Source organism: Saimiri boliviensis, chromosome 8 (genome assembly GCF_048565385.1).
Source record: "Saimiri boliviensis isolate mSaiBol1 chromosome 8, mSaiBol1.pri, whole genome shotgun sequence".
Classification (NCBI taxonomy): Eukaryota; Metazoa; Chordata; class Mammalia; order Primates; family Cebidae; genus Saimiri; species Saimiri boliviensis.
The window spans coordinates 55,858,735-55,884,318 of NC_133456.1; the positions used below are offsets into that span (position 1 = coordinate 55,858,735).

Consider the following 25,584-nt stretch of genomic DNA (forward strand, 5'->3'; position numbering starts at 1 on the left):
ATTGCTGATGATAAATCGCTTACAAAGAAGCCTTTTTAAAAAATTTTACCAATTTATAGCGATATATCAGATTATATCAGTTTACATCGCATTTACTTTATATACCCACGTGTAGAAATAGAATGAAAATGGCTACATTTGAAAGTGTCTGAGGTTGTCAAATAAAAATAGGAACAATCTTCAATAAGAAGGGGGAAAAAAACATCCTTAACAGAATGTTGAATAGAAGGGTGTCTGTAAGGCATGAAGAGGAAGGAGAAAATTTCCTGAATTATGAGACCATAATAGGATTCTACTCAGAAACTGTTTGTTATCGATTCAGTTGATCAGATACCAATAAATCCATTTACCAGAAACTGACTTTGGAGCAAACAGACTTGTAACTAAATTCAAATTTCTTCCTTTAAAGCATGTATTACCAGTACACTCTATCAAAGGTAGGCCGTAGCCACGATTAAAGCGTTAAAAGAAAATATTTTTATTTTTTTATGAGTATGAAATTATAGTAGGAGGCAATCAATCTTAAGTGATATGCCACCAGGCCATGATCAAGTATAATAAACTGCTTTCTTCTATCCTAGTTTCTCAATATGTGTTACAACAGGTTCTGCAAAGGTGAGTGTGAAAAAATATTTGTTCCCAAGCTCAAAAGGGCATCGCATAAACAACCGCTAGCGCCATCTGTTGGTGGCACACAGAACTGCTGCACTTGTGCCTGGGTTTGTGAGATTTTGTTCACCAGAATCAAGGTTCCATGACTGAAGTTTTACACATGGGAGAGCATCCTTATACTACTCTAACTGGTATAGTGCAGAAGCTCTTAAACATTTCTCCTAATGTGTATAGACTTTTACATGGCTAGACACTGAATGAATTTCTTCTAATGGTCTGGAGGTGAAGCCTAAAATAACTGCCTCAAATTTCCTAATGTCTTAGTTTATCTTAAACTTTGATATGAATCTTGTGCTGTAGACCAGAGTAAGTAAGCCGTGTCTGGTTTTTATGTAAAAACATGTATAAATTATTTATAGTTCAAATACTTAACTTTTATCAAATATTTTGGTTAAATAGATGATTTGTTGAGGTGTACCATATTTAGCCCCTGGGCATATTACCTTGGATACTTACATCCTCCAGAGATACTCCGACCCCAATTTTAAAACAAGTAGAAACTCAGCTCTGCCACAGCCTGCTGTGTGCCCACAATGAGCCTCAGTTTCCATATCTGTGAGATAACGACCATGGACAGGATCTCTAAGGGTGCTTCCAGCTGTTGCATTCACTGAAGCAACAGTTATTTGGATCTTCAGACACAAACACCTCACTCACCTCACTACTGGTGAGCCCTGCACGTACATTCCTATAACATGTGGGCACAGAAATATGTAAGTTATATTATTGTATATAGCATAACTGGTTTAAGAACTACTATAAATAGGCATTTCCTGTCTTACCTATAGTCCTAAAAGCTTATATATTCAAGAATGTTGGCAAAACATAAGCATGTTCTCCCTCATTCTTCTCATTAGCAAATGGAGGAACGCCTTCTATTAGGATCACCTCGTATTTAAGCATATACAGCGGCATGGGCGCAGTGGCATGTGCCAGTAGTCCCAGCTACTCGGGACGCTGAGGTTGGAAGCTGTCCTGGGTTCAGGAGTTCGGGACCAGCCTAAGCAACACCGCAAGACCCCATCTCAAAGAATACTAATAATTTAAGCTCATACGATGGCTCAGTAAGGTTAGGGCTAGTATTCAAGAGTACAACAACACTGAAGATAGAAGCAATGACCATATCAAAGGAGGTCTTAAAAATTATGTTAAGTAGCTAAGATTTCTGCATGTTACAGCCTGGGGATTTTGGACTCTGAGAAGCCCAACAAGATAATACAAAGCACAGAAAAGCCAATCTCAGCCCTATCAGCATGAGGCCTTTGGTTAAGATTCTTGCCAAAGCTAAAGAATTCAAGCCCTCGAATGTATTTTCAAGAACCAGTCATTTTATTTCTCCCCTAGGATCACAGACCTTCCCAAGTCCGCGAGGTGCCTGTGAAACTCCACATATGGGAACTATATTTTTAGGAAAGGGGCCAAGGTGTCAGAGGCTATGTATCACAAGAACAACCCCTTCTTTCTCTTTTACTAACACAGTTCGGCTTTCCCTAGTATCTAGCAGCAGTTATTTCCAAGGCTTTATGTTCTCAGACAAGTTTCAACACTGCCTTTCCCCTCAGAGTCATCACCAAAATAATTTTTTTAAAAATTCCAGTGCGCCCTTCACTTTTTCAGTATTCCCATTCCTGCTGGACCCAGGTGTTCTCTGGTTTGAAGGCTGCCCACTCTATAACCTGCTGTATAATTCAGAACCTGGTGCACTTCCCAGGCACATCAGTAGTCTAAATTTGTAGCACAGCAAAAGCTTCAAGGCTTAATCAGTTACAGATCAAATATTTTAAATTGAGGATTATTCTCAATCACTGCAGCCCAACAGATGCATTTAGTGTTAATAAATAAACTTCGAACTTCCACAGACACTGAAAAGTAGATTCCCAATTTGCCTGGTTCCCAATAGAGAGGACACAGAGAGCCCCATTGATATTCCAGAGCTGCACTTCCCAAGTATTCACGTAGTGGGCTCTGCTGTATCTCGTAAAAGAATCAGAAATTAGAGAAAGAGAAACATTCTGACCAGAAGCTCTCTGATCTCCCCAACAAAACTTCAGCCACAACGTCAGTCTCGATCACAATGTGTGGGCACTGAGTTTCATGAGGCCAAATGAAAATAAAATTATGATATTCACTTACGTGGGTGTTGGAAGGGTGGATGAAAAGCTCCATATGTTCAGAGTTTCAAGTATAATTTGAAACAGCAACATATCAGCCTTAAAAACAGAACCTCCATGGCCTCTAAATTTCAAGAATAGAAGAAGATGCTTGCCTAGAATAAATCAATCTGGAAAGCTGCAGTCATCAATCTCAAAGTAATTTCTGCCAAAGTATAAAAGGCGATTTAAAAACGGGAGGAAAATGCCAGAAAAATACCACTTGAAAGTTTTATTAAGAGTACATTATAGAATGCAGATAAAAATTATTTATTAGAGAACTTGTGAAGAATACACAGAAAAAACTCAGATGAATTCACAAAACAGGGCAGCACAATGAATTCAACGATATATTAAAAGCAAAACCAAAAAATAAACCCATCACAAACCAAGTAGGGCTTACTTCAGAAGTTCTAGGAGCCATCTAATGAGGCGGCTCATTACAGCATCACAGTGGCACATGTACCTCGAGCTTATGAATTTCAACGGTGTAAGCTAATAACGAGACAAAATAAAACAACAACAGTAACAAAATCGGTAACAATTGTCTTTGATAAAGGATGGCTCTAGAATACAAGCCAACGACTTCACATGGGTTCAACCAAGGAAACAACATTTTGTTCCAATAGGAAAAAAAAACTGGGCTGAGTTGCTCTTACTGAGAAATGCTAAGCACAAAGAGTGATGATTTAATGGATTTTCAAAGATAATGACGGCAGGACTCAATTTTCACCCTGTTTGACAACTTTAAACTTCCCTATATATGCCAATAGTTTAGAGGAGAAAAACCACATGGTTATCTCAGCAAAGAAGTTAAAGAAAGCATTTGATAAATTGAGTGCATATTTTTAACAAGCTCTTAGTAAAGCACAAAGGTTATTTGTAGCATTATGTTTAACAATAAATTTTGGGAAAACCCAAACACATATCCACATGAGAACAATTGCAAAATTATGGTATATCTATACAGAGAAATTCTACGTAACCAATAAGAAGAAATGAGACTTACGCACTCACACATGATAAGGACGAGCAGAGATGCAAACTGAAGGACAGAATGAAAACTTTAATCACATCTTTATGAAAGTCATGACATGTACACACACGTGTCTCTATTTAAACAGCATGAAAATACATACAGCAAATAATCACGGTTGCAGTAATCATGGTTAACTCCAAGAAAAGTAATTGGAGCAGGGGATTTTGCTTTACAAATTTCAGAATTCTCAGATTTTTTTAAACAAACGTACTGTTTTTGTAATTTAAAAAGTAAATCTGGAGATAAGGGAGAAAAACACTCCAATTAAAGACGTAGAATTGGACCAGGCCAGAGAGGTCATCTAGTAAAGGCTGTGTCCACCATCTCCATCAAAGGAGAAGATACTCCTTTTATTCAGACTTGGGAAGGAGGTGGCAGAGTTCCCGGGTAAGCCAGTTGATTATTATACAACCTTAGCAGTGATAAAAATTCTGCCTTTTATCTACCCACTTCTTCTCATTCTCAACTCAAAGCCCAATCCTTTTGTTCTTTCCTCAAGAGCTATAGAAAACAGATGGTTACACCATCCTTTGAATCTGTCAATGAATCACACAAAATCAACAGTGTTTTTCTGGAGGGACACTATTGTGTTCAACAATACAGAATGACATATCCCAGTCTGCTCCCCACATACAAACATACCAGACTCCATTATTAATGAGCTATTCAAAGGGATTTTACCAGATGTACCTAATTTAATTCAACAATTATTAATTCAATGACTCCCATGCTCTTGGTATTTTATTATGAGCTGTACAGGACCCTTTGGAAATTTAAAATGTTATGGTGGTCAGGGAGATACATGATGAGAAAGAGATCAACAATTCAGGGTAGTTTAAGGTTAACTAGGAGAATGTGCAGACATTATTATTTCTGAAGCACTGTGAAAATCTTTAGAGTTGAGACTACGTTAAATAAGTTGAGGAGATAAACATTCAGGATTTTTTTTTAACGTTTCATTTTCTAGTTCTAAACGTTATTTCGTATTTTTGTTTGTTTACCGAAAAATATTTTGGGTGGGGATTTTTACTGTTGGCCAGCAAGGGTCAAGGCAGGGGTACAGAGCAAGGTGGAGGCAGGAGGACTAAGAGGCTTCTCCAGTCACTAGGGCACCAACAGAGGCTGGGTTGAGGTAGGAGCACAGTGATATCAAAGACTTGAACTGGCTCAATGACACACCAGCAAACTTTGGGTCTCAGTGACCAAAGGGGATTTTCAGGTAACTGATGGACACAATGTAGAAGAATGTTGGATTTGAGCAGGGGGCTTAAGGTAACAAGGAAGAAACTCAGCACATGTAAACAGGAAGGCAGTATTAAAAGTCAACACTGGACCCAGACTTAGGATTTAGGAGACAGGATCATCATTTTGTGTTCCTTCACTCTCCAGACCTCTCAGCTATCTACAATTAGTACGGGAGTTTGGTGGCAATTTCTGTACTTTCTCCCACCCTTTCATATCCACGTCAAAGGTCAAACTCTTCATATGCCAAGAGAGGCACCTCCGGCAAACCCCAGTCCACAAAGGAATGCACTACATCAGTGGACGTGCTGCACACGAAGACAAAAATCCAACACCATATTAATCATTGATAGGTTGTATTTCTTTTCCCTTAAAAATTTAGCTGCTTATACAGCAAAGTGAGAGCAGTGTTGCATTTTCCTTAAGTATCTATTCTGCAAACCAAGAAATTAAATCAAGCTTTGTTGCTAACAAAACAAAAGAGCTACTTGATAACAAGTAAAAACACAAGGGGATTAGGGGGAAACATACACACAGATGTCCACTGGCCCCGAGTGAAGGGAACAGATATGTTAGGGTAGAGGTAGCCAGCACTTCCTCAAGTCCACTCCACATTCTTGGACGCAGACTCATATCTTGTTAACTGACACTCACCCACAGCTTGCCTCACTAACAGCAGGAAGCCCAGAGCCATCCTTTCTTCTCTTTCCTTTTACTCATCAGCACTGCTCTTTTCAAATTTTGTCAGCCTGTTGTGTTCACACTCCTTGAACAAGAAAACTGTCATTTGGCGTGACATCTCTCTCCTACCCAGGAACTCAACAGGCTCCTGAAAACCTGCGAAATTCCACACATACTTATTCTGTGAATTTTGAAAATCTCTTCCTCATTTTAATGTATCCTTCTATGATGGTGATTTTCTATCCGCACTGACACCCAAATGAATAATTAAGAATCAACTCCTCTTCCAACTTGAATAATGGGCGTAAATAGTGACAGAATCCTTTCTTACTTCCGTGTTCCACTTGTTCAGGTTTTCCTCCTCAATCATGTTGTTTAATTTCTCGTCAGCTAAGCATATCTTTAGACTAACAAAGCAATTTTCTTCTACAGTGTGTCAATTCTGTAGTGAAGGTTTTCTGTTTACCTGCCTACTTCTTTAGCTCAAAAATAAACAAATAAAAACAAAATAAAATAAATATCTTATACTCAAGGGTCACAAGTATTCTTCATTTTCATTGTGTTTGACATATGAATCCCATACAGTGAGATGGGTCTTAAAATCCAGCGCTCAGTGACTACTTCATCTCAGGAGCATCCTTTTACCAGCAGCCATGGTGGTAAGAGCTATAGCTGACATTTCCTAAGGATTCTTTGATAAATCTCACCACTTCCTTAACTGCATTCCCATTACTTAATTAAAGGTGCCCTGGGGCTGGCATGGTGGCTCACACTTGTAATCCCAGCACTTTGGGAGGCTGAGGCACCAGAATTCCTTGAATCCAGGAGGCAGAGGTTGCAGTGAGCCAAGATCATGCCACTGCACTCCAGCCTAGGTGACAGAGCGAGACTCTGCCTCAAAAAAAAAAAAAAAGAAGAAGAAGAAGAAAAAGAAAGAAAGAAGGACGGACGGACGGACGGATGGACGGACGAATGGACGGACAGACAGACAGAAAGAAAGAAATGAGCCTGGAAAGAAAGGTCATCAAGAAAAACGGAGAATGGGAGTCCAAGGCACAGAACCAGATACAGGGAGCATCCTCAGGAGCTTCTGCATGCTGCCTGTGATTCAAGGCCCACAACTCTTGGTCAGCAGTTTTCAAATCCACTGTCTTCAAACAGGAGGGTGTGGGAAAATGTCACCAAAAATTGTGTTAGTAATTGTGGTTGGTTTGTAAATTATTTTTTTTCCTATAAACTAGAATAAATCTAGGTCATGTTTATTTAAAACAGTACTCTCAGTCTTACATACCAATACGGCCTAGTTTGCATGAAGCTGGCTTGGGTAGTAGCAAAGGCTAGGACTACTGTAGGACCAGGGTCAGGCTTACTTCTTAAGTAGGATGAAGGCATGCAGGGTCCTTACTCAGAAAGTAGAAAGATTAGCTCTGTCTCTCTCTTTGATCCCAAAGGTTTTTCCCTTCTAAGTATAGAGACAAGAAAGCTGAGACAGCATCCTATAGACAAAGGCCTTAAGTCTCTCATTTCTTTGTACACTTTATATTCTTCCATAACATTAGGTAGTACAGTTCTAGCACCTTCCTTGGATGCCAGTGCCCTACCCCATCCTCACCTCAGCCTAGACCCACGAAGGGACAGCAGCCCTGAGCAGGTCTTCACCAAGTTACAAGGTACCATCTCTTAAAGGTCATTCATTCCTTCCTTTTGATCTGTCTCTGACTTGAGTATAATAAGAACATGGTGACCATACCATTTATCATTCAAACGGCACTCTTGTGAAGGAGGGCTTGTTGATTGATCAATTGACTGTCATATTTATTTAGAAACAGTCTCTTGCTCTTTTACCCAGGCTGGAGAGCAGTACTACAATCATAGCTCACAGCATCTTCAACCTCCTGGGTTCAAGTGATCCTCCTGCCTTAGTCTCCTGAGCAGCTGGGAATATAAGCACACACCACCACATCTGGTTAATTTTTATTTTTTAATTTTTAGTAGAGACAAAGTCTTGCTATATTGTCCAGGCTGGTCTTGAACTCCTGGGCTTCAGTGATCCTCCAGCCTCAGCCTTCCAAAGTGATAGGATTACAGGAGTGAGCCACAACACCTGGCCTGAACCACCATGCCCAGCCAGCATATGAAATAATATAATCATGATGTAATATGCTATTTTCAAATTATTAAAATTATAATAATGATAGCAATTCTGGGACAACCAGGCATACATACTAGAATTATCCTTCCAGGCAAGTCAAAAAATATATAGTATGAGTTTTTCTCACAGTGGGATGGAAAGATTCAGTATGTTAGTTTGGGCATTGGGGAAGATGAAGAATTAATTTTGGCTTTCTTGAGTTTTTAAGCCATTCTAGCAAAGGAGTTCTCCATTAGTCCACAGATCCAGACCTACTTAATCAAGATCTGCAGTAGGGCTTAGGGACAAAGCACCTACATTCTCGTACTTTGATTTATCATCTGTGCATTAGTGAGTGTCTCAGGGACTTTGAAAATAGGGCTTAGGTACTATTTGGTCTACCAGCTAAAATGCCACTATAATTACTTAAGAGCAGCCATTTCATTATTTATAACACTAAGAATAATTCTAAATCCTTTCTCCCAGAATTCATTCCCTTTCTCTTTCAAAGACTTGGGTCTCATGTATACACCACAATCTAGAAACATCTGCCCCAAATAAGCTATGCCCATAATTCCATTTTTCACTGGAGTCCCAAGAAAGTAACAAAGCATCTATATGACACTGAAAAATAAAATCCTCATTTTATCCTATCATTATTTTAGAATGTGAGTTATATCATTTTTTACTCTAAATAAACCACCCAAACATTTTTAAGAAAAAAAAGCAATTCATATGTTTATATATCCAACTGGGACAGACATTACAATTTACACTATCTTTTTGCTGTCACATTGTTTGGAAACATTTTCCAGAGAAGATAACCCCTGAAAACTTTCTATTAAAACAAATACTAGCAGACCCTCTGCACTTCTACTTATGTTCAAGTTTACTAAGACTCAGTTGAAAGCCATTCCGCTTTTGAACAAAGCACTCATAGAGAACAAGTACTTTCCATATCTTCATCCCCATTCCCAATCATACAGATAATTTGAACAAAATAAAAAGAACTTAAAAATTCGACACCCAAGTGAGTAGATGATACAAAAGCAGAACAAGTTCATAGCAAAATGTTTAATAAGAGTTGCTTTTTTGTTGTTTTCTGTTTTTTACAATTAAGAGATGAGGTCTCACTAGGTTGCCCAGGCTGGTCTTGAACTTGTGATCTCAAGCTATGCTTCCACCTCAGCCTCCTGAATAGCTAGGATTACAGGCACATGTTACTTCATCCAGCTGAGTTTGGCAGGTTTAAGTGGGCATAAATAACATCATTCACATCCACAATTTTAACTTCCAGGGTTAGCTTTTAGGGTACTCAAAGGAAAAGCGAAAAAATTCCCTGGAAAAAGGGAATTTATTTCCTTTAGTAAAACAAAACACCCTCGGAAAGAAACCTAGAAAATGAATCCAAGATTAAAAATGAGCATGACGGGTGGGTATGCAAAGCCAGAAAAGGAGACCCAGTGACAACAAGCAGCTAAGCCCTAGACTAGCTAAGATGCACCTTACAAAGAAGGAAGTGGGAAGCACCACTCTACCCAATTTTGAAGCTCATCATATAACCACAGTAATCAAGACTGTGGCACTGGCAAAGGGAAAGAGAACTAGATCAAGGGAAGAGGAATATAGAAGCCAGAAATAGACTTAAAATATGCCCAACTGATTACTGATCAAAGTACAAAATTCATTCAATGAAGGAAGGATATAGTCTTTCAACAAACAGTGCTAGAGCAAGTGACCATCCACAGGCCAAGAAATTAGCATTGACCTGCCTCTCATACCTTACTTTACAAGTCAAGGGTGACTTTCATCTCTCACACCAAATTTACTTAGCATGGATCATGCACTTAAATGTGAAACATAAAACTATACAACTTTTAAGAAGAAACTTAAGAAAAAATCTTTAGGATATAGAGCCATAGAAAAAGTTACAAGGCTGGGCCGGGCGCGGTGGCTCAAGCCTGTAATCCCAGCACTTTGGGAGGCCGAGGTGGGTGGATCACGAGGTCAAGAGATCGAGACCATCCTGGTCAACATGGTGAAACCCCGTCTCTACTAAAAAATACAAAAAATTAGCTGGGCATGGTGGCACGTGCCTGTAATCCCAGCCACTCAGGAGGCTGAGGCAGGAGAATTGCCTGAACCCAGGAGGCGGAGGTTGCGGTGAGCCGAGATCGTGCCATTGCACTCCAGCCTGGGTAACAAGAGCGAAACTCCGTCTCAAAAAAAAAAAAAAAAAAAGAAAAAGTTACAAGGCATGACACCAAAAGCATGATCCACTCAAGGAAAACTGAATCTAATCAAAATTTAAAACTTTTGCTCTGTGAAAGCACACGTGAAAAGAATGAAAAAGAAAGCCAACGGGCAGAGCACAGAGGATTTTCAGGGCAGTGAAAATACTGTGTATGGCAGTGGTCCCCAAGCTTTTTGGCATCAGGAACCAGCTTTTAGTGGAAGATAATTTTTTCATGATGAGGAGATGGGAGGAGGTGGTTTTGGGATGAAACCGTTCCACCTCAGATCATTAGGCATTAGTCAGATTCTCATAAAGAGTGCACGTCCCAGATCCTCCACATGCACTGTTCACAATAAGGTTCACACTTCTATGAGAATCTAACTGCAATGCTGACCTGACAGAAAGCAGAGCTCAAGAGTAATGCTCACTTGACGATGTTCACCTCCAGCTGTGCAGCCCAGTTACTAACCGGCCACAGTCCAGTACCAGTACCAGCTGTTGTAGTTGTTTCTTTAATTTAAATTTTCCTTTTTCTGGGATAAATGCCCAAGAGTACAATTGTTGGTTGAATATTTAGGGTTTTAAAATTATTATTTTTATTTGAGACAGAGTCTCTGCTGCCCAGGCTGGAATGCAGTGACGTGATCATAGCTCACTGTAGCCTCAAATTTCTGGGCTCAAGCACTCCTCCTGCCTCGGCCTCCTGAGTAGCTGGGACTACAGGTGTACACCATCCAATATTGGTCTGTGGCCTGGGGGCTGGGGACCTCTAGTATATGATATTACAATGTTGGAAACATGTCATGATAAATTTAGGTATAGAGCTAAGTCACCAGGAGGTAGCCCTAATGTACACAATGGATTTTGGGTGATAATAACATGTTAGTGCAGGTTCGCCAACTATAATGAAAGCATCACTCTGATGACGGATGTCAATAACGGGGTCTGTGCACGTATGGGGGCAGGGAGTATACGGGACAACTATAGACAGATCTCTCAATTTTGCTGTGAACCTAAAACTGCCCTAAAAAAAAAAAAAAAAGCAAAAGACAAGCAGAGAGAAAATATGTGCAAATCACATAGGTGACAAAGAACAAGTATCTAGAACATACAAAGAATTCTCCAAAGTCAACAATGAAAAAAATAAACAATCAAATTAGAAAATGGGCAAAAGTTCTGAAAAAACAACTGACTGAATAGGATATATATATATGGCAAGCACATGAAAAGATGCTCAACATCATTCGGCATTAGGAAAATGCAAATTTAAACCACGATGAGAGCACTTCACACCTATCAGAATGGATGAAATGAAAATAGTGATGCCACCAAATGCTGGCAAGGATGTGAAAAATCTGGATTACACTCATATACTGCTGGTGAGATGTAAAATAGTATAGCTACATAAGAAAACTCATATTCATGTAACTACAGCACTTTGGGAGGCCAAGGAAAGAGAACTGCTTGAGCCCAGGAGTTTGAGACCAGCACGGGCAACTAGAGAGATCCCATCTATACCAAAAAAAAAAAAAAAAAAATTTTTTTTTTTTTTTTTTTGAGATGAGATTTCACCATGTTAATCAGGCTGGCAGGCTGGTCTTGAACTCTCAACCTCAGGTGATCCGCCTGCCTTGGCCTCCAAAGTCCTTGGATTACAGGCAGAATTACAGCCACCATACACGGCCCCCAAATTTTTTTTTTTTTAATTATCCAGGATGGATGGCATACACCTGTAATCCCAGGTACTCAGGAGGCTGAGGCAGGAGGATTGCTTGAACCCAAAAATTTAAGGCTACAGTGAGCTATAATCACACTTCTGCATTCCAGAGGGCAACAAAGACTCTGTCTCAAATAAAAACAAAAATAAACCCTACATATTCAACCAACAATTGTACTCTTGGACATTCTTCCCAGAAAAAGGAAAATTTAAATTAAAAAAAAGAACTACAGCCATCACCTGTATGCAAGTGCTCACAACAGCTTTATCTGTGCTAAAAACTAGAATCAGCCAAGATGTCCTTCAACAATAGGTAAGTGGTAGAACTGTGGAATACACAGATCATGAAATACTACTCGGCAATAAAAATTATATATTCCATTAATATAAAATGTCTGAAATGACCAAGTTCCAGAAATTGAAGGCAGATTTGTGGTTGTCAGGAGTTTGAGAGGGGCCAGGGGAGAGATGGGTGCAGCTATAAAAGGGATCTTGGTGGTATTGGCACTGTTCAGTATCTTGACTGCGGTGGTAGATAAACGAACCTACATGCATGATAAAATTGCATACATCTAAATACATACCTACGTACAAATGCATATAAGCAAAACTGGGGAAATCTGACTACACTTGTTAGAATTTTTTTTGTTTTTGTTTTTTGAGACAGAGTCCTCTGTCACCCAGGCAAGAGTACAGTGATACAATCTCATCTCACTGCAGGCTAAACCTCCCAAGCTCAAGCAATCCACTGACCTCAGTGTCTCAAGTATTTGGGACCATAGGTGCACACTACCACACCTGGCTTATTATTTTGTATTTTTTAGTAGAGATGGCATTTTGCTATGTTGCTCAGGCTGGTCTCAAGTTCCTGGGCTCAAGTAATTCACCAGCCTCAGCCTTCCAAAGTACTAGGATTACAGGCATGAACCATTATGTTCGACTTGGTAGGCTGTATTAAAGTCAATATCCTGATTGCAATATTATACCATAGTTTTAGAAAATTAACCACTGGAGGAAACCAAGCTAAGTGCAGAAGGGTTCTCATAGTATTGTTTCATAAAACTGCATATGAATCCACAATTATCTCAAAATTTTCCATTAATAACAAGAGCTGAAAATGAGTATCATTAAGACGCACACTTCATAAGAGAAGTGAAAATACCAGCATACAAAAGTAGTGACACTATTCTAATTTTGTTAAAATGTGAGCACATGCTTATATATTTCTTCATTTAAAAAAAAGATTAGAAGAAAAATCTGGTTAATAGTTGTCATTTCTGGGTGTAGGATTATACATATGCTTATTTGCATTTTAACTTTTTCCTCAAATTTTAAATTTATTTTTCAGTCTCTAATGAATATATCAATTTCATATTCATGTTATAAAAATGCTTGATATCAAAAGCAGAAAAATTCATCTCATATATATTTGGAATTACACACAATGTCAAAGAATGTTGCTTGTCTGGAGACTAAAATGTTTTCAGTTAAGAGACTATCTGAGGTGATCATGTGAATTTAGAAGTAGCAAATAAATACATTCTTCGATTCAACTAATAAAACTCACCCTACATATTGCTATCTTCATTCGATCACATCTATCAGTTTCTGTTTTGGTAAAAATAAGGCTTTCAGGAAAACTACAAAGTACAAATGAACTTCAGAGGATTATGTTGCTAACTGCTTTCTTGCCTTCCCACTGCTGGAAGAATGCCAGTGGTCTCTGACACTCAAGGGCTACTGAGAGAGACAAAAATTAAGCTGGAAAAACACAATTCAGTCTGTGGTTACTAGGAAGTTAGACACTTTTTTTTTCCCCCAAAATAATATCCATTTGCTTCAGATTCTTCACAGGCCTCCACTTAACACCCTCTTGCAGCACGGTGCAAAACAAATCTGTCAGCTGCAAATATGGCCATAGAAACTTTTTCCCCAATTACTAGGGAAACAAAATGAACAGCAGAGAAAACACCTCCAGAAAGACTGTACGGCTCTGCGCTCATGTTCTGTGCAGTAACTGTGGCTCTCTACTTGATTTTCTTTGGCCCCTGGCTCATGGGACAATTTGCTTGAACAAACTAGCAGCAGTCATATCACACCTCTGAGTCATCTTATGGCCTGTTCCTTCATTGGCCTCTGGGTTCGGAGGTTCTCTATAGATGGTATCTCTCCTGTGGGCACTTTGGAAATCTGTAGGGATGTTCTCTCAATGCAGAGAGGCAGGGGATTGTGGCAGCAGCTGGAAGCCAAAACTGAGATTTGGTAGGCAGAATCTCTCAATGAATTGTGCTATTGCATGCGTGACTTCTGACTGTCTCCATGGACAGTAAAGGAAATGCCAAGCATCTGGGCCAAGAACTTTCCTTCATTTCACACAAAAATAAATGTACAGTATGTTTTTTATAGTTTTAATACACACCACATGCTAAACCATGCAAATTTAGAGGAAACTGCTACTTTGTTTTCTTTGTAACCTTACTAAGGTTTATCATTTCGGAATATTGAATCACCAACAGCAAGGTCATTTCTGGTTTACAGTAGCCCATTTGATGCATCTGTAGCAGTAACTTTTATAGCTCAAACATTCACCGTGATTCTATGTATAGGCGCAAGCATCTGATTACTTCATTAAGTCCTAAAAAGTCTTGCTATTCAAAATGTGGTTGCGGAACAGCAGTACTGACATCACTTGGGAGCTAATTAGAAATGAAGAATCTCCAGGCATGGTGGCATGCACCTGAAATACAAGCTACCTTGAGAGGCTGAGGCAAGAGGATTGCATGGGCCCAGGAGTTTAACACCAGCCTGAAAAACATAGCAAGACTCTGTCTCAAGATGGTAAAAGGGAAAAGGGCAGTGGGGAGGTGGGGAGGGGTGTCTGATGTGGCCTCCATTGTTTGGGATTTAAGGCACCATGGAGAAGTGACAAAGATTGTTGTTGTGGTGGACACTCTGGCTCCAGAAGAGACCCAGGAGGATAGTTCAGACCCTTTGTACCACATATCCCATTTGATTCCTATTTGTGTGAAATGGCTTTCCCTTGGGTCAAGCCAACATCTGAGGCAACTTCCTTCAGTGAGGTTTTGCTGAAGAGAAATGAGAACCCAGCTCCTGATTCTGCTGAGCACGCCTCTCACCTTCCCCTGGCAACAAAAATAAACAATGTGATTGACAATTCGACTGTGGCTCCAGGGACATGTGAAGTGCAAACTGAAGAAGTTGGATGCATGGGCTCCTATAAAAAGAGAACAATCGCTACAGGCCACAATGCAGCTGCCCCTTTGGTCATACGAAAGATTCTGCCAACATTAGAAGCTGTTGCTGCCCTGGGAAACAAAATTGAGGGAAGCCTGAGAGCACAGGATCCTTCTGAAGTTTGTTTTTTTTGTTTTTTTTGTTTTTTTTTGAGACAGAGTTTTGCTCTTGTTACCCAGGCTGGAGTGCAATGGCGCAATCTTGGTTCACCGCAACCTCTGCCTCCTGGGTTCAAGCAGTTCTCCTGCCTCAGCCTCCCGAGTAGCTGGGACTACAAGCGCGTGCCACCATGCTCAGCTAATTTTTGTACTTTTTAGTAGAGAGGGGGTTTCACCATGTTGACCAGGATGGTCTCGATCTCTTGACCTCATGATCCACCCACCTCGGCCTCCCAAAGTGTTGGGATTATAGGCGTGAGCCACCACACCCAGCCCCTTCTGAAGTTTTGACCACGCTGACCAAGGAAACTGGCTTTGAAATCAGTTCTTCTGATAGTACAGTAAAGATTCCCATCACAACAGTGCCACCCAATCTTCCAAAACTGGACTCAGAACTCCATTTGGATATCAAGGTATTGCATGGTGCCTTAGCAGCCATCCAACATGCTCACTGGTTCAAGAAAAATGCTTCTCAGTCCACAATATAAGTTCTCATCAGACTACTGAAAGACTTGAGGGTTCTATTCCCTGGCTCTGAGCCTCTCACACTCTAAATCCTGACCTACTAGGTCATAATGCTGTGATAATCCCAACAGACAGCCTTTGGCCCTAAGCATTGCACACAGGTGTTGCTTGCAGATTCTGGCTGCAGAGCTGTTTCTGACAGGGTCCGTGGGTATCACTGACCTCTATGAGAGTGGCAACTTCAGAGGACACACAGTCATGCCCCTATGACAGTAGGACATAGTTGGCTACAGAGCTCAGACTCTGGTCCAAATCCTCTCAAATGGTAGCTTTAGAAGATCCTTGGCTAGGAGGGTGATGACAACCATCTTGCTTCTGAAATATCTACCTGGGATGGAGTGATAGTAACACCTTCAAAAAAGACTTAGAGAGGCCACTTGAGACAAAGAAAAGAGAAGAAGAGGAGGAGAAGACAGAGAACTACCTCAAGGAGAGAAAGAAGAAAGCACGCAAACTCAAGAGTGCCCTTCCTTTCACTCTCTTTCCTACCCAAGGAAGAAGAAGAGAGCTTAAGTTAGATGCTACTGGGCTTTATATGGTGGCAGACATTTCCATGGGGTAGAGAAGATAGCAGGAAGGGAAATAAACTCTACAGAAGTGTCATTCCACAGGGTTTTGACATTGGCTTAGCAGCCAATATCAAATATTAGTATCCTCCTTCATTACAGATGGATGGCACTATGACCTATGCCAGGCATCCCCAAACTATGGCCCACAGGCCGCATGCGGCCCCCTGAGGCCATTTATCCGGCCCCCCGCCGCACTTCAGGAAGGGGCACCTCTTTCATTGGTGGTCAGTGAGAGGGGCACAGTATGTGGCGGCCCTCCAACGGTCTGAGGGACAGTGAACTGGCCCCCTGTAAAAAGTTTGGGGACGCTTGACCTATGCTATCCATCTATAATGAAGAGGATACCAACATATTTTCCTAATATTCTAAATCCCCACCTCCTGAAAATCCGTCTCTTACCTAATACTTTGCTGTTGAAATGTTGTGAACTGTTAAGTGTGTAGAAGTTTTTTTCAGTAGGGGAGGAAAAAAGAAAGAAATGCAGAATCTCAGGCCCCCATATTGGAGCTGCCGAATCAGAATCTACATTTTAACAAGATCCCTAGGAGAAGCTCACTTCTAGTGAACTTGCACCCAGAAATGTATTACACAAACTGCAATACACATCATTTATTATAAGTTACTTTCTTTTCATTTTTATTTTCTACAGACACTAGTTGAGTCACTATATAATGTTTTAAATTAGGTATACTAATAGGATGCATTATCTATTCATCTCCTATTAGGATAATAAAGGGAACACATTAAAAAATATTTGTTACAAATAAGAGAGGCACTGACTTCAGAACTAGTGAGTATGAAACTATCGACACTGCCAGCTCTGTACCTTTCTTTTCCTAGTAGCTCTGGAAAAACAGACTGCAGGAGAAGCAAAATGTAAATTTTCCTCGACTACGATTTTTGTGCCCCAAATTGTCCTCACATTGCCCCTGAGGCAATGTGATGTTAGGTCAAAAAAATGTGGCGCCTAATGCAACTTGACACTCACAAATGGAAACATCTGGAAACACATAATCCCTCTGAGACCCAGATATCAATGTCTTCAACAGAAAATAAATGTTCCAGGAGCAATTCCCTTGAACAGTCTTTTTACTTGATAAAGCATTCCACCTTACTGCCTTTTACAAGGAAATATGCCTTTGCTTTTATCAGATAAAGTTTTGTTTTGAACCAAAATAAAGGTAAGATTGGATTTTTCCAGGATACAATAAAACAGACCTGTGTTCCATGTTCCTAACTGCCCAATTCTACCAAAGTGTCCCACCAGTAGCTCAAATGAATTTCACCTTCAAATTCACACTCGGCATCTTCTTTCCCAAATACATTTTGTCCTTTGCTCCCTATTTCAGTTAGTGATCCAAAGTAAACAAAAATAAAAAACCCCAATCTCCTAGTTCTACAACAATAAAATATCCTTCAGAATTAACCATGTGCCAGGTCACAGTGACACCAAGAAAAAAGACACATCATCCGCCTGATAGAGAAGCCCACAGACAAGGAACACTCCTGATCTGGTAACAGTTACATAGTCTAGAATATTTAAAGTCATCTTAAAATCCTCCCTCTCAATTGCTTCCCATAGCGAAATGTCAGGACCTGTTAACTTTAATTTTGTGCCAAATGTCCATTTACTCACTCCAACAGCACCTAGTCATCTAACTAACCTAATTAGCTGCAGCTTAACTAAATAGAAGGTCAATTAACTGAAATTTTCTAAATTCAACTCACAGGAAAAAAGGTTTTTCACAAGCCAGCAAGCTAAGGGCAAGTATATGAGATACCTGTCATTTTTACCTGCTGGGCTTACATTTCTGCTGCTTCTGGCTGCAGCGCCTCTATTTTCTTCTGGGGATCTGTATCTCATGCCCCTTCCCCGGCTCAGCATATGTTGTTTCACTGAGGTTGACTCTACTCCTTGGCACAAGAGCTATATACAATCCAGCTTCGCCTACCAAGCAATAGGAGGGGTTGGAAGGAAAAGACTCACTGGGCCCAAAGCACCCAATGAGATTTAAATCAGGGACTTTGTTGGAAGGATAGAAAATAAAGGTTTAATTTCCACTGCAAATGTAGAGTAGACTATATGAAGTCTATTTGCTTACACAGTCCAATATATTCCCTGAGAATCAAATGAATACAGAGGAAGAGAAAAACCAAGAGACAAAGAAGGGCTGAGTCCTGGTGACATATTCTTAGCTTTAAAACCCTCTCCTGACACACTGTTACACTGTTACTGCTATAGCCAGTTGGAGTTGGCTTTCTAACACTTTCAAAGAAAGTCTTAACAGAAATGTTTTAAAATGCTTTTTTAAAAAAATTGCTAAATTTTGAAAAACAGCACTAGATATACAACTTTTATTTTTTTTTTCTTGGAGACAGAGTCTTACTCTGTTACTCAGGCTGGAGTGCAGTGTCACAATCTTGGTTCTTTACAACCTCCACCTCCTGGGTTCAAGTGATTCTCGGGCTTCAGTCTCCTGAGTAGCTGGGGCTACAGGTGCATGCCACCTTGCCTGGCTCATTTTTTGTATTTTTCTCTCTTTTTTTTTAAGTAGTGACGGGGTTTCACCATGTTGGCCAGGCTGGTCACAAACTCCTGACCTCAAGTGATTCCCGTGCCTCAGCCTCCCAAAGTGCTGAGATTACAGGTGTGAGCTACCACGCCCAGCCTAGATCTACAACATTTTAACCACTATAATAGTCTGTGTTAAAAATTGATATTTGGAATGATGTCCATGAAATATCATGATATAGTACTATGATTTATCAGCAGTAAAAGAAATTCTGATCAATATGCCCCACTTACCAAACTAGCAAAATGTGCACCTAATTTTAGACTGTCCAGAGTGACCATCCTGAGAGTGTTCCTTAGGACACTGGTGCCTTAAGAAAAAAGTGGTGCCTTGAAAAGTGGTTTCAGAGGAAACACATGTGGCAAAGTCTGCAGACGACAGCCCCCTCTTGGAAAGTCAAAATGTATGAAAGTAATAGCAAAAAATGCAATTACTTTTGCACCAATCTAAATACCTTAACACATTAAGGGCTTTGTAATGTTCTTCACTGAGAAATCTGTTATATTATATAATTTTTATTTTTTTCAGCCAGTGTAAACTTGAAACAGAACATTACGTTCATGAGAACACTGAACTCAAAGGCCCACCAGCTCCATCTTAAACAGATTCCTATTATTGTTCTCTCTAGTTGACTGCTGTATTGAGAAAAATGTAAAACCCTTGAATTTCCAAATCTAACAAAATTTAAATCTCACTACCTCAGCATATCCCAAAATAATATAGTTCCAGAAGTTATACTGTCAGCAACATAGTACGTTTACCAATTTTATATTTGAGACTGCAGTGGGTACTTGTGTTTACGTCTGAGCAAGAAGAAAAAGGTATGCCTAACAGGACTGAGATCATTCCAGGAAAATAAATGCTTAAATCAGTTCCAACCTAATTAGCTTCTCACAAAAGCTAAAATCCTGCTTTATGCAACCAAATAACCATTATTAAATCAAAATCAAAAGTGCTGCAGTTCAGAACATAACAAAATTCAAGTTGGAGCTAATTACTCCGGAGTTGAAATTTAAATATTCTGTATTTGTGATTTAATTACATGACTCTAATGCTACTTGAGCTGAATCAAGTATACAAGTATAGGTATATGAGACTTTTTTTTTTTTAATGTGATCTGAACATTCCTAGATCAGATGTTCTAACTTAGGTACAGTCAAACATAGAACTCAAGGAATAAGCATCATTGAGAACTCTCAATGTTAGAACATGCAATATAAATCCATGTTTTAAATGTTTCAATGGTCAACAAAGATATCGTTTATTCATTTATTCATTCTTGCCTGTTTCCACATATGAATTAATTCATTAACAGATATTTACTGATGACACACTCTAAGTTAAGAACTGTATTAGGTGATGGGGACAGAGCCTCCCCTCATGCTATGGGTGAAACTGTGCCTCCCCACCAACCAAACTCGTATGTTGAAGTCCTAGCCCCGAGTCCCTCACAAAAAGACTATGGTGGCCTTGACTCACCCTACATAGTTTTATACAATTCATATATCCCTGTGAAATAGTTAGCGCCATCATCGATATCATCAACACCACCAATCCCATTTTGCCAATAAGGAGGCTGCTCTAGTTTGAATGTATCCCAAAAGTTCACGCATTGGAATCTTATCCCACAGTGTAGCTGTGTTGAAAGGTGGGACTTTTGGCAACTGATTGGGTCATGAGGGCTCTGTCCTCATGAATGAATGAATGAATGAATGAATGAGTGAGTGAGTGAGTTATGGAGGAAGTGGATTCGTTGTCACGAGACTGAGTCTGTTATAAAACCCATTTGGCTGTCTCTTGTGAGCCCCTTTGCCATGTTATGTCCTGTCCTGCAAGACAGTCCTCACAAACAAGAAGGTATTCATCAAATGTGGCCCTAGACCTTGGCCTTCCCAACCTCCAGAATTGTAAGAATTTTTTTTTTCTTTTTTTTTTCTTGAGACAGATTCTCACTGTGTTGTCCAGACTGGATTATAATGGCACAATACTGGCTCACAACCTTGACCTCCTGGGCTTAAGTGATGCTCCCACCTCAGCCTCTTGAGTAGCTGGGACCATAGGCATGAGCTACCACACCTGGTTTATTTTTATTTTTTAAAAATTTTTTTATATAGATAGGGTCTCCCTATGTCGCCGAGATTTGTCTTGAATGCCTATGTTCAAGAAATCCTCCCGCCTCAGCCTTCCAAAGTGCTGGGATTACAGGTATGAATCACTGCACCTGGCTGCATAATAAATTTCTTGTCTTTATAAATTCCTCAGTCTCAGGGATTCAGTTACAGCAACAGAAAATAGACTAAGACAGAGGCTAAAACTCAAAAAGGTTGAAAAACTTTCCTAAGATCATGTAACATCTAAATGCAAAGCTAGGAACTGGCCCCTGGTCTACATGGCCCCTGGTCCACATTGCCTGCAACTAAATTCCAAGGCAACTGGAGCATAAAATACAGCAAAAGAATTGGCCATGTTTCTAAGAAAGCCAAGTGAGATTCTAAAGACACTAGAAACTTGAAGAAGTGAGGGAAATGTCCACAAGCATAATTTCCTGGAGGAGCTTAAATGCCTTATTTGAAACATCTACTGTCCTCTCACCAAAGAGGAATACAGGTTAGCCTTTTTGGAGATACCAAAGGTGGTCTGATGCAAGAAGACCAGCCGGTCTTGAATTTTGACAGGGCATCCATATTCAGAACTTTTCTTCCTTTTTGTGGGGGGGAGGACAGGTGAGGGGAGATGGAGTCTTGCTCTATGACCCAGGCTGGAGTGCAGTGGCATGATCTCGGCTCACTGCCAGCTCTATCTCATGGGTTCAAGCGATTCTCCTGCCTCAGCCTCCTAAGCAGCTAGGAATACAGGGGCACACCATCATGCTGGCTGATTTTTTAATTTTAGTAAAGATGGGGTTTCACCATGTTAGCCAAGCTGGTCTCAAACTCCTGACCTCAGGTGATCTACCCACCTCTGCCTCTGAAAATACTGAGATTACAGGCATGAACCACCATGCCTGGTGCAGAACACATTCTTAAAGGAGGACCAAAAAAAAAATGAGTAAAAGATAAAAACAGCTAAGTTTTTTTTTTAATCAGCAGAAAATCAATATGATACAAATTGGGGCTGTAAAATGGAGCCAGATAACAAACTAAACAAACAGAAAACAAGAGGCATTGAGAATCAGACTTCCTACTTCTGTACTCAAACTCCCTAAAAAAAAAGTTCTATCTAAGCCATAGCAGCTGTGGTTATTAATTTTATATAAACACTTAATACATGTCATACATTGCACTAAGCAGTGTGCCTTGAGCAAATCACTAAACCATGGTTTCCATGCCATGGTTTAATCTATAGGCATAGATTCTACCCCACCTGTCTATTGCGGGGACTGACTGAAATGGTGTAAGTGATGCGCTCTGGAATATGCCTGGCAGGTAGTTAAGTGCTAAAAAAAAAAAATATGAACTGTCCTCATCACCACTACCCAGGATTCAACCTTCTAAGGAAGATTTCATTAACTTCATTTTTCAGATGAGTAAACCAAGCCTTAATAAGCCATCCTCAGGGGTCAGAGAACAAAAAGGACTTAATCAGGACAGTTCTGGCAGCACCAACAGTTGATTCCAGATGAGCCTCCAGCTCATCTCCAGCCATACCTGGAAATAGCTACAATATGCTGCAAACAGTACATGACCAGATATTTCCCCCTAACTCGTGCTCATGTGACTAACCCCTGAGCTGCACTACTCAAAGCAAGGTCCTCTAATGGATAATAAAACAAATGTACTAAAAGGCAGAAATCTATTAATTACAACCAAAGACTCCCATAATAAAATACTGCAATTACTACTCACTACCTGGCTGGCTCTTCGAATGGGCTGAGATAATTGGTTTTCACTATATTTTATTTTTCCTACTGAATTGCATTTTTTTGTGTGTATGTATTAGCCACTACCACATTCAGGTACAAAATGTGAAATTTCTTTTGTATATAACGCTGCTCGTGTTCAAGGGATTATTTAGTAAATTAGATGGGCATTTATTACCAAAAATTATGCAGGCAGGAAAGGGAAGAAGGTCCCCAAATTAATAATCTTATTAATATACAAATGCCAAGTGAAATCCATTCTCTTCTATTCCCCTGAACAATTCACTTCAATAGAGATAATTGATGAGGCGAAAAAAGAGGGTCAGAAAGAACTGAATTCAAGGAAGAAAGACAAAAATGATAAAAATGAGTATAGGAGAAGAGATGTATTTTAGGTGGGAGACTCTTGGGACAAAGTTCAAGCCTGATTTAGGCATCATCCCCATTAAATAATGCAGATGTTGCCCATCTTGTCCCACGGAGCTAAGACTTGCAGAGCTCACGTTATGGAAGCAGACAATAGGGAGACATGTGAACCAAGGGAAAACAGAAGGTGATCCTGGATATCCTCCCCTTCAGTCCTCCTAGCTGCAGGGACCTTGGACCTCGTACTTACTCCCGCTGCTTAGACTTCCCGTCCCCTGTTCTTGAAAGGGCCAACTCCTTATTTTCTAGGTCTTAATCACATCCTTTTACTTCCCAGAACATATTATCTGAAATTATCAAGTTCATTCATTCATGGACTTATTTTTTTATGCTCAGTAGGTACTGTTGAAGGATGAATGAATCTACAGTAGGTGCCTTGACCTCTTTTAAGGAGAGATAAGGCAATGGAAAGCCATTTAATACTTGAATTAGGCCGGGTATGATGGCTCATGCCTCTAATCCCAGCACTTTGGGAGGCTGAAGAGGACAGATCACAAAGTTAGGAGTTCGAGACCAGCCTGGTCAATATGGTGAAACCCTGCCTCTACTAAAAGTAAAAAAATTAGCTGGACGTGTGATGGGCGCCTGTAGTCCCAGCTCCTCAGGAGGCAGAGGTTGCAGTGAGCCAAGATCGTGCCACTGCACTCCAGCCTGGCGACAGATCAAGATTCTGTCTCAAATAAAAAAAAAGAAAAGATATTTGAAATGTTGGAAAAGGAATAAAAACATTTCATTTACTGTGCAGATTCCAAGGGCCCTCAGTTCTAGCTTCAGGATGTGTTGAGAAGTTGTCCCAATCAACATCCAGGCCACTAGGAAAGGCCTCTGTGGTTGATTTGTGATGTCTGCCATGAGTGTAGCCACCAATATGAGTGCTTTACTCACTCTTTACTCATCGTACATCACCTATGATGCTTTCCTGGTTGCTACCCTCCACAGGCAGCAAGAATGACCCTCCCAAAGGTAAGGCGGATACTATCACAGCACTTCTCAAAACCATGTAACAGCTCCTCTTTTCACTTAAGATAAAATCCAATGGCCAGTCACCATCCATTTCCCTTCCCACCAAAGGGGTTCCAGCTTGACTGGCATCTTTGCTAGTCTTCAAATACAGTAAGCTCATTCCTGCCTATCTTAGAAGCATCTTCTCCATCAGAAACATTCTCCTCCCATAAGTTTCTGCAGGTACATATTCAATTCCCACTTTATCAAGGAGGCCTTCCCTGCTCATTCTATGTAACGAAATCCTCTCTCTCCATCACTTTCTGCCATTTCATCCAGCTTTAGTCTTCTTTATAACACCTTCCACTTGAGATACATTTTTTTGACAATCCGTTTCTTCTATTCACCCTTTGTAGCCCCCATCTATACCTAAACTCCATTAGAAGAATTTTATCCTTTATATTCATGGAGCATCTCTAACAGAACAGTACTTGATACATAAGGAGTCCCCAGTAAATATTTGTTGAATGAATAACTAAATGTATCCACACTTATAATTAAAATGATTAAAGCCATTTTCATCTAAAGAACAGCTTAACTGCCCATGAAAATACATGTCCATGAGCTTCATGTTTTGTTTCCCTCCTGCCAGATACCAGAAACAGAATTTCCTAATGAATTTCCTAATATTTGTGGCAAAAAAAGAAACAAATAAAAATACACATTTGGATTTTTAACAAAAATTAATAATCTCACCATAACATACATATAAGAAAGAAACAAGAATAGGGGAAAAGCCAAACCCTTATAAATTTTCCCTAAAGCAGTGGTTCTCATAATGTGATCCCCAGACTCAGCATCAGAAGCCCCAAGCACTTGCTAGAAACACAGATTCTTAGGTCTTGCCTCAGACCTACTGAATCAAAAACTCTGATGGCAGGGCCCCAGAAATCTTTTTCACTAACCCTCCAAAGCACACTCAAGTTTGAAAACTACTCCCCTGAAGAAAAACGTGAGATTTTAGAAACTGACTTTTAACTACGTACAATTCTGATATTTTTGTTTGTACATTACAAATATGACATTCTTTATAAGATAGTTGAGATAGCCTCTAAATAAATAGCAAATTTCATACTATCATTTAACCAAATTATAATTTTGAATAGTAATCTTACCTGAATTGATCTAATATTGTAAATATTTTCCTAAAATCAAGCTTTGTATTCCACGGCTGCCCTGAATCTACTTATAAATAAAACTGAACAACCACATCTGATTTCATCCTAATGTTGTGATTTTTTTAAGGTAACAGTTCTGATAATTAGTAGGGATCAACAGATTACAAAATGACTGTAGCACGTCATATAAGAAACCCTTAAAGGATAGAAAACGTGAATCTCTAAAAGCCT

General features: G+C 39.8%; 1 protein-coding gene and 1 pseudogene across 22 annotated transcripts in view; one reads left to right on the top strand and one right to left on the bottom strand.

Moving 5' to 3' along the window:
* MAGI1 (membrane associated guanylate kinase, WW and PDZ domain containing 1) overlaps positions 1–25,584 on the bottom strand; it is a 680,038-nt gene that overhangs the window by 317,634 nt on the left and 336,820 nt on the right. The window lies entirely within an intron of this gene.
* On the top strand, positions 14,883–16,319 carry LOC120367184 (interleukin enhancer-binding factor 2-like; annotated as a pseudogene).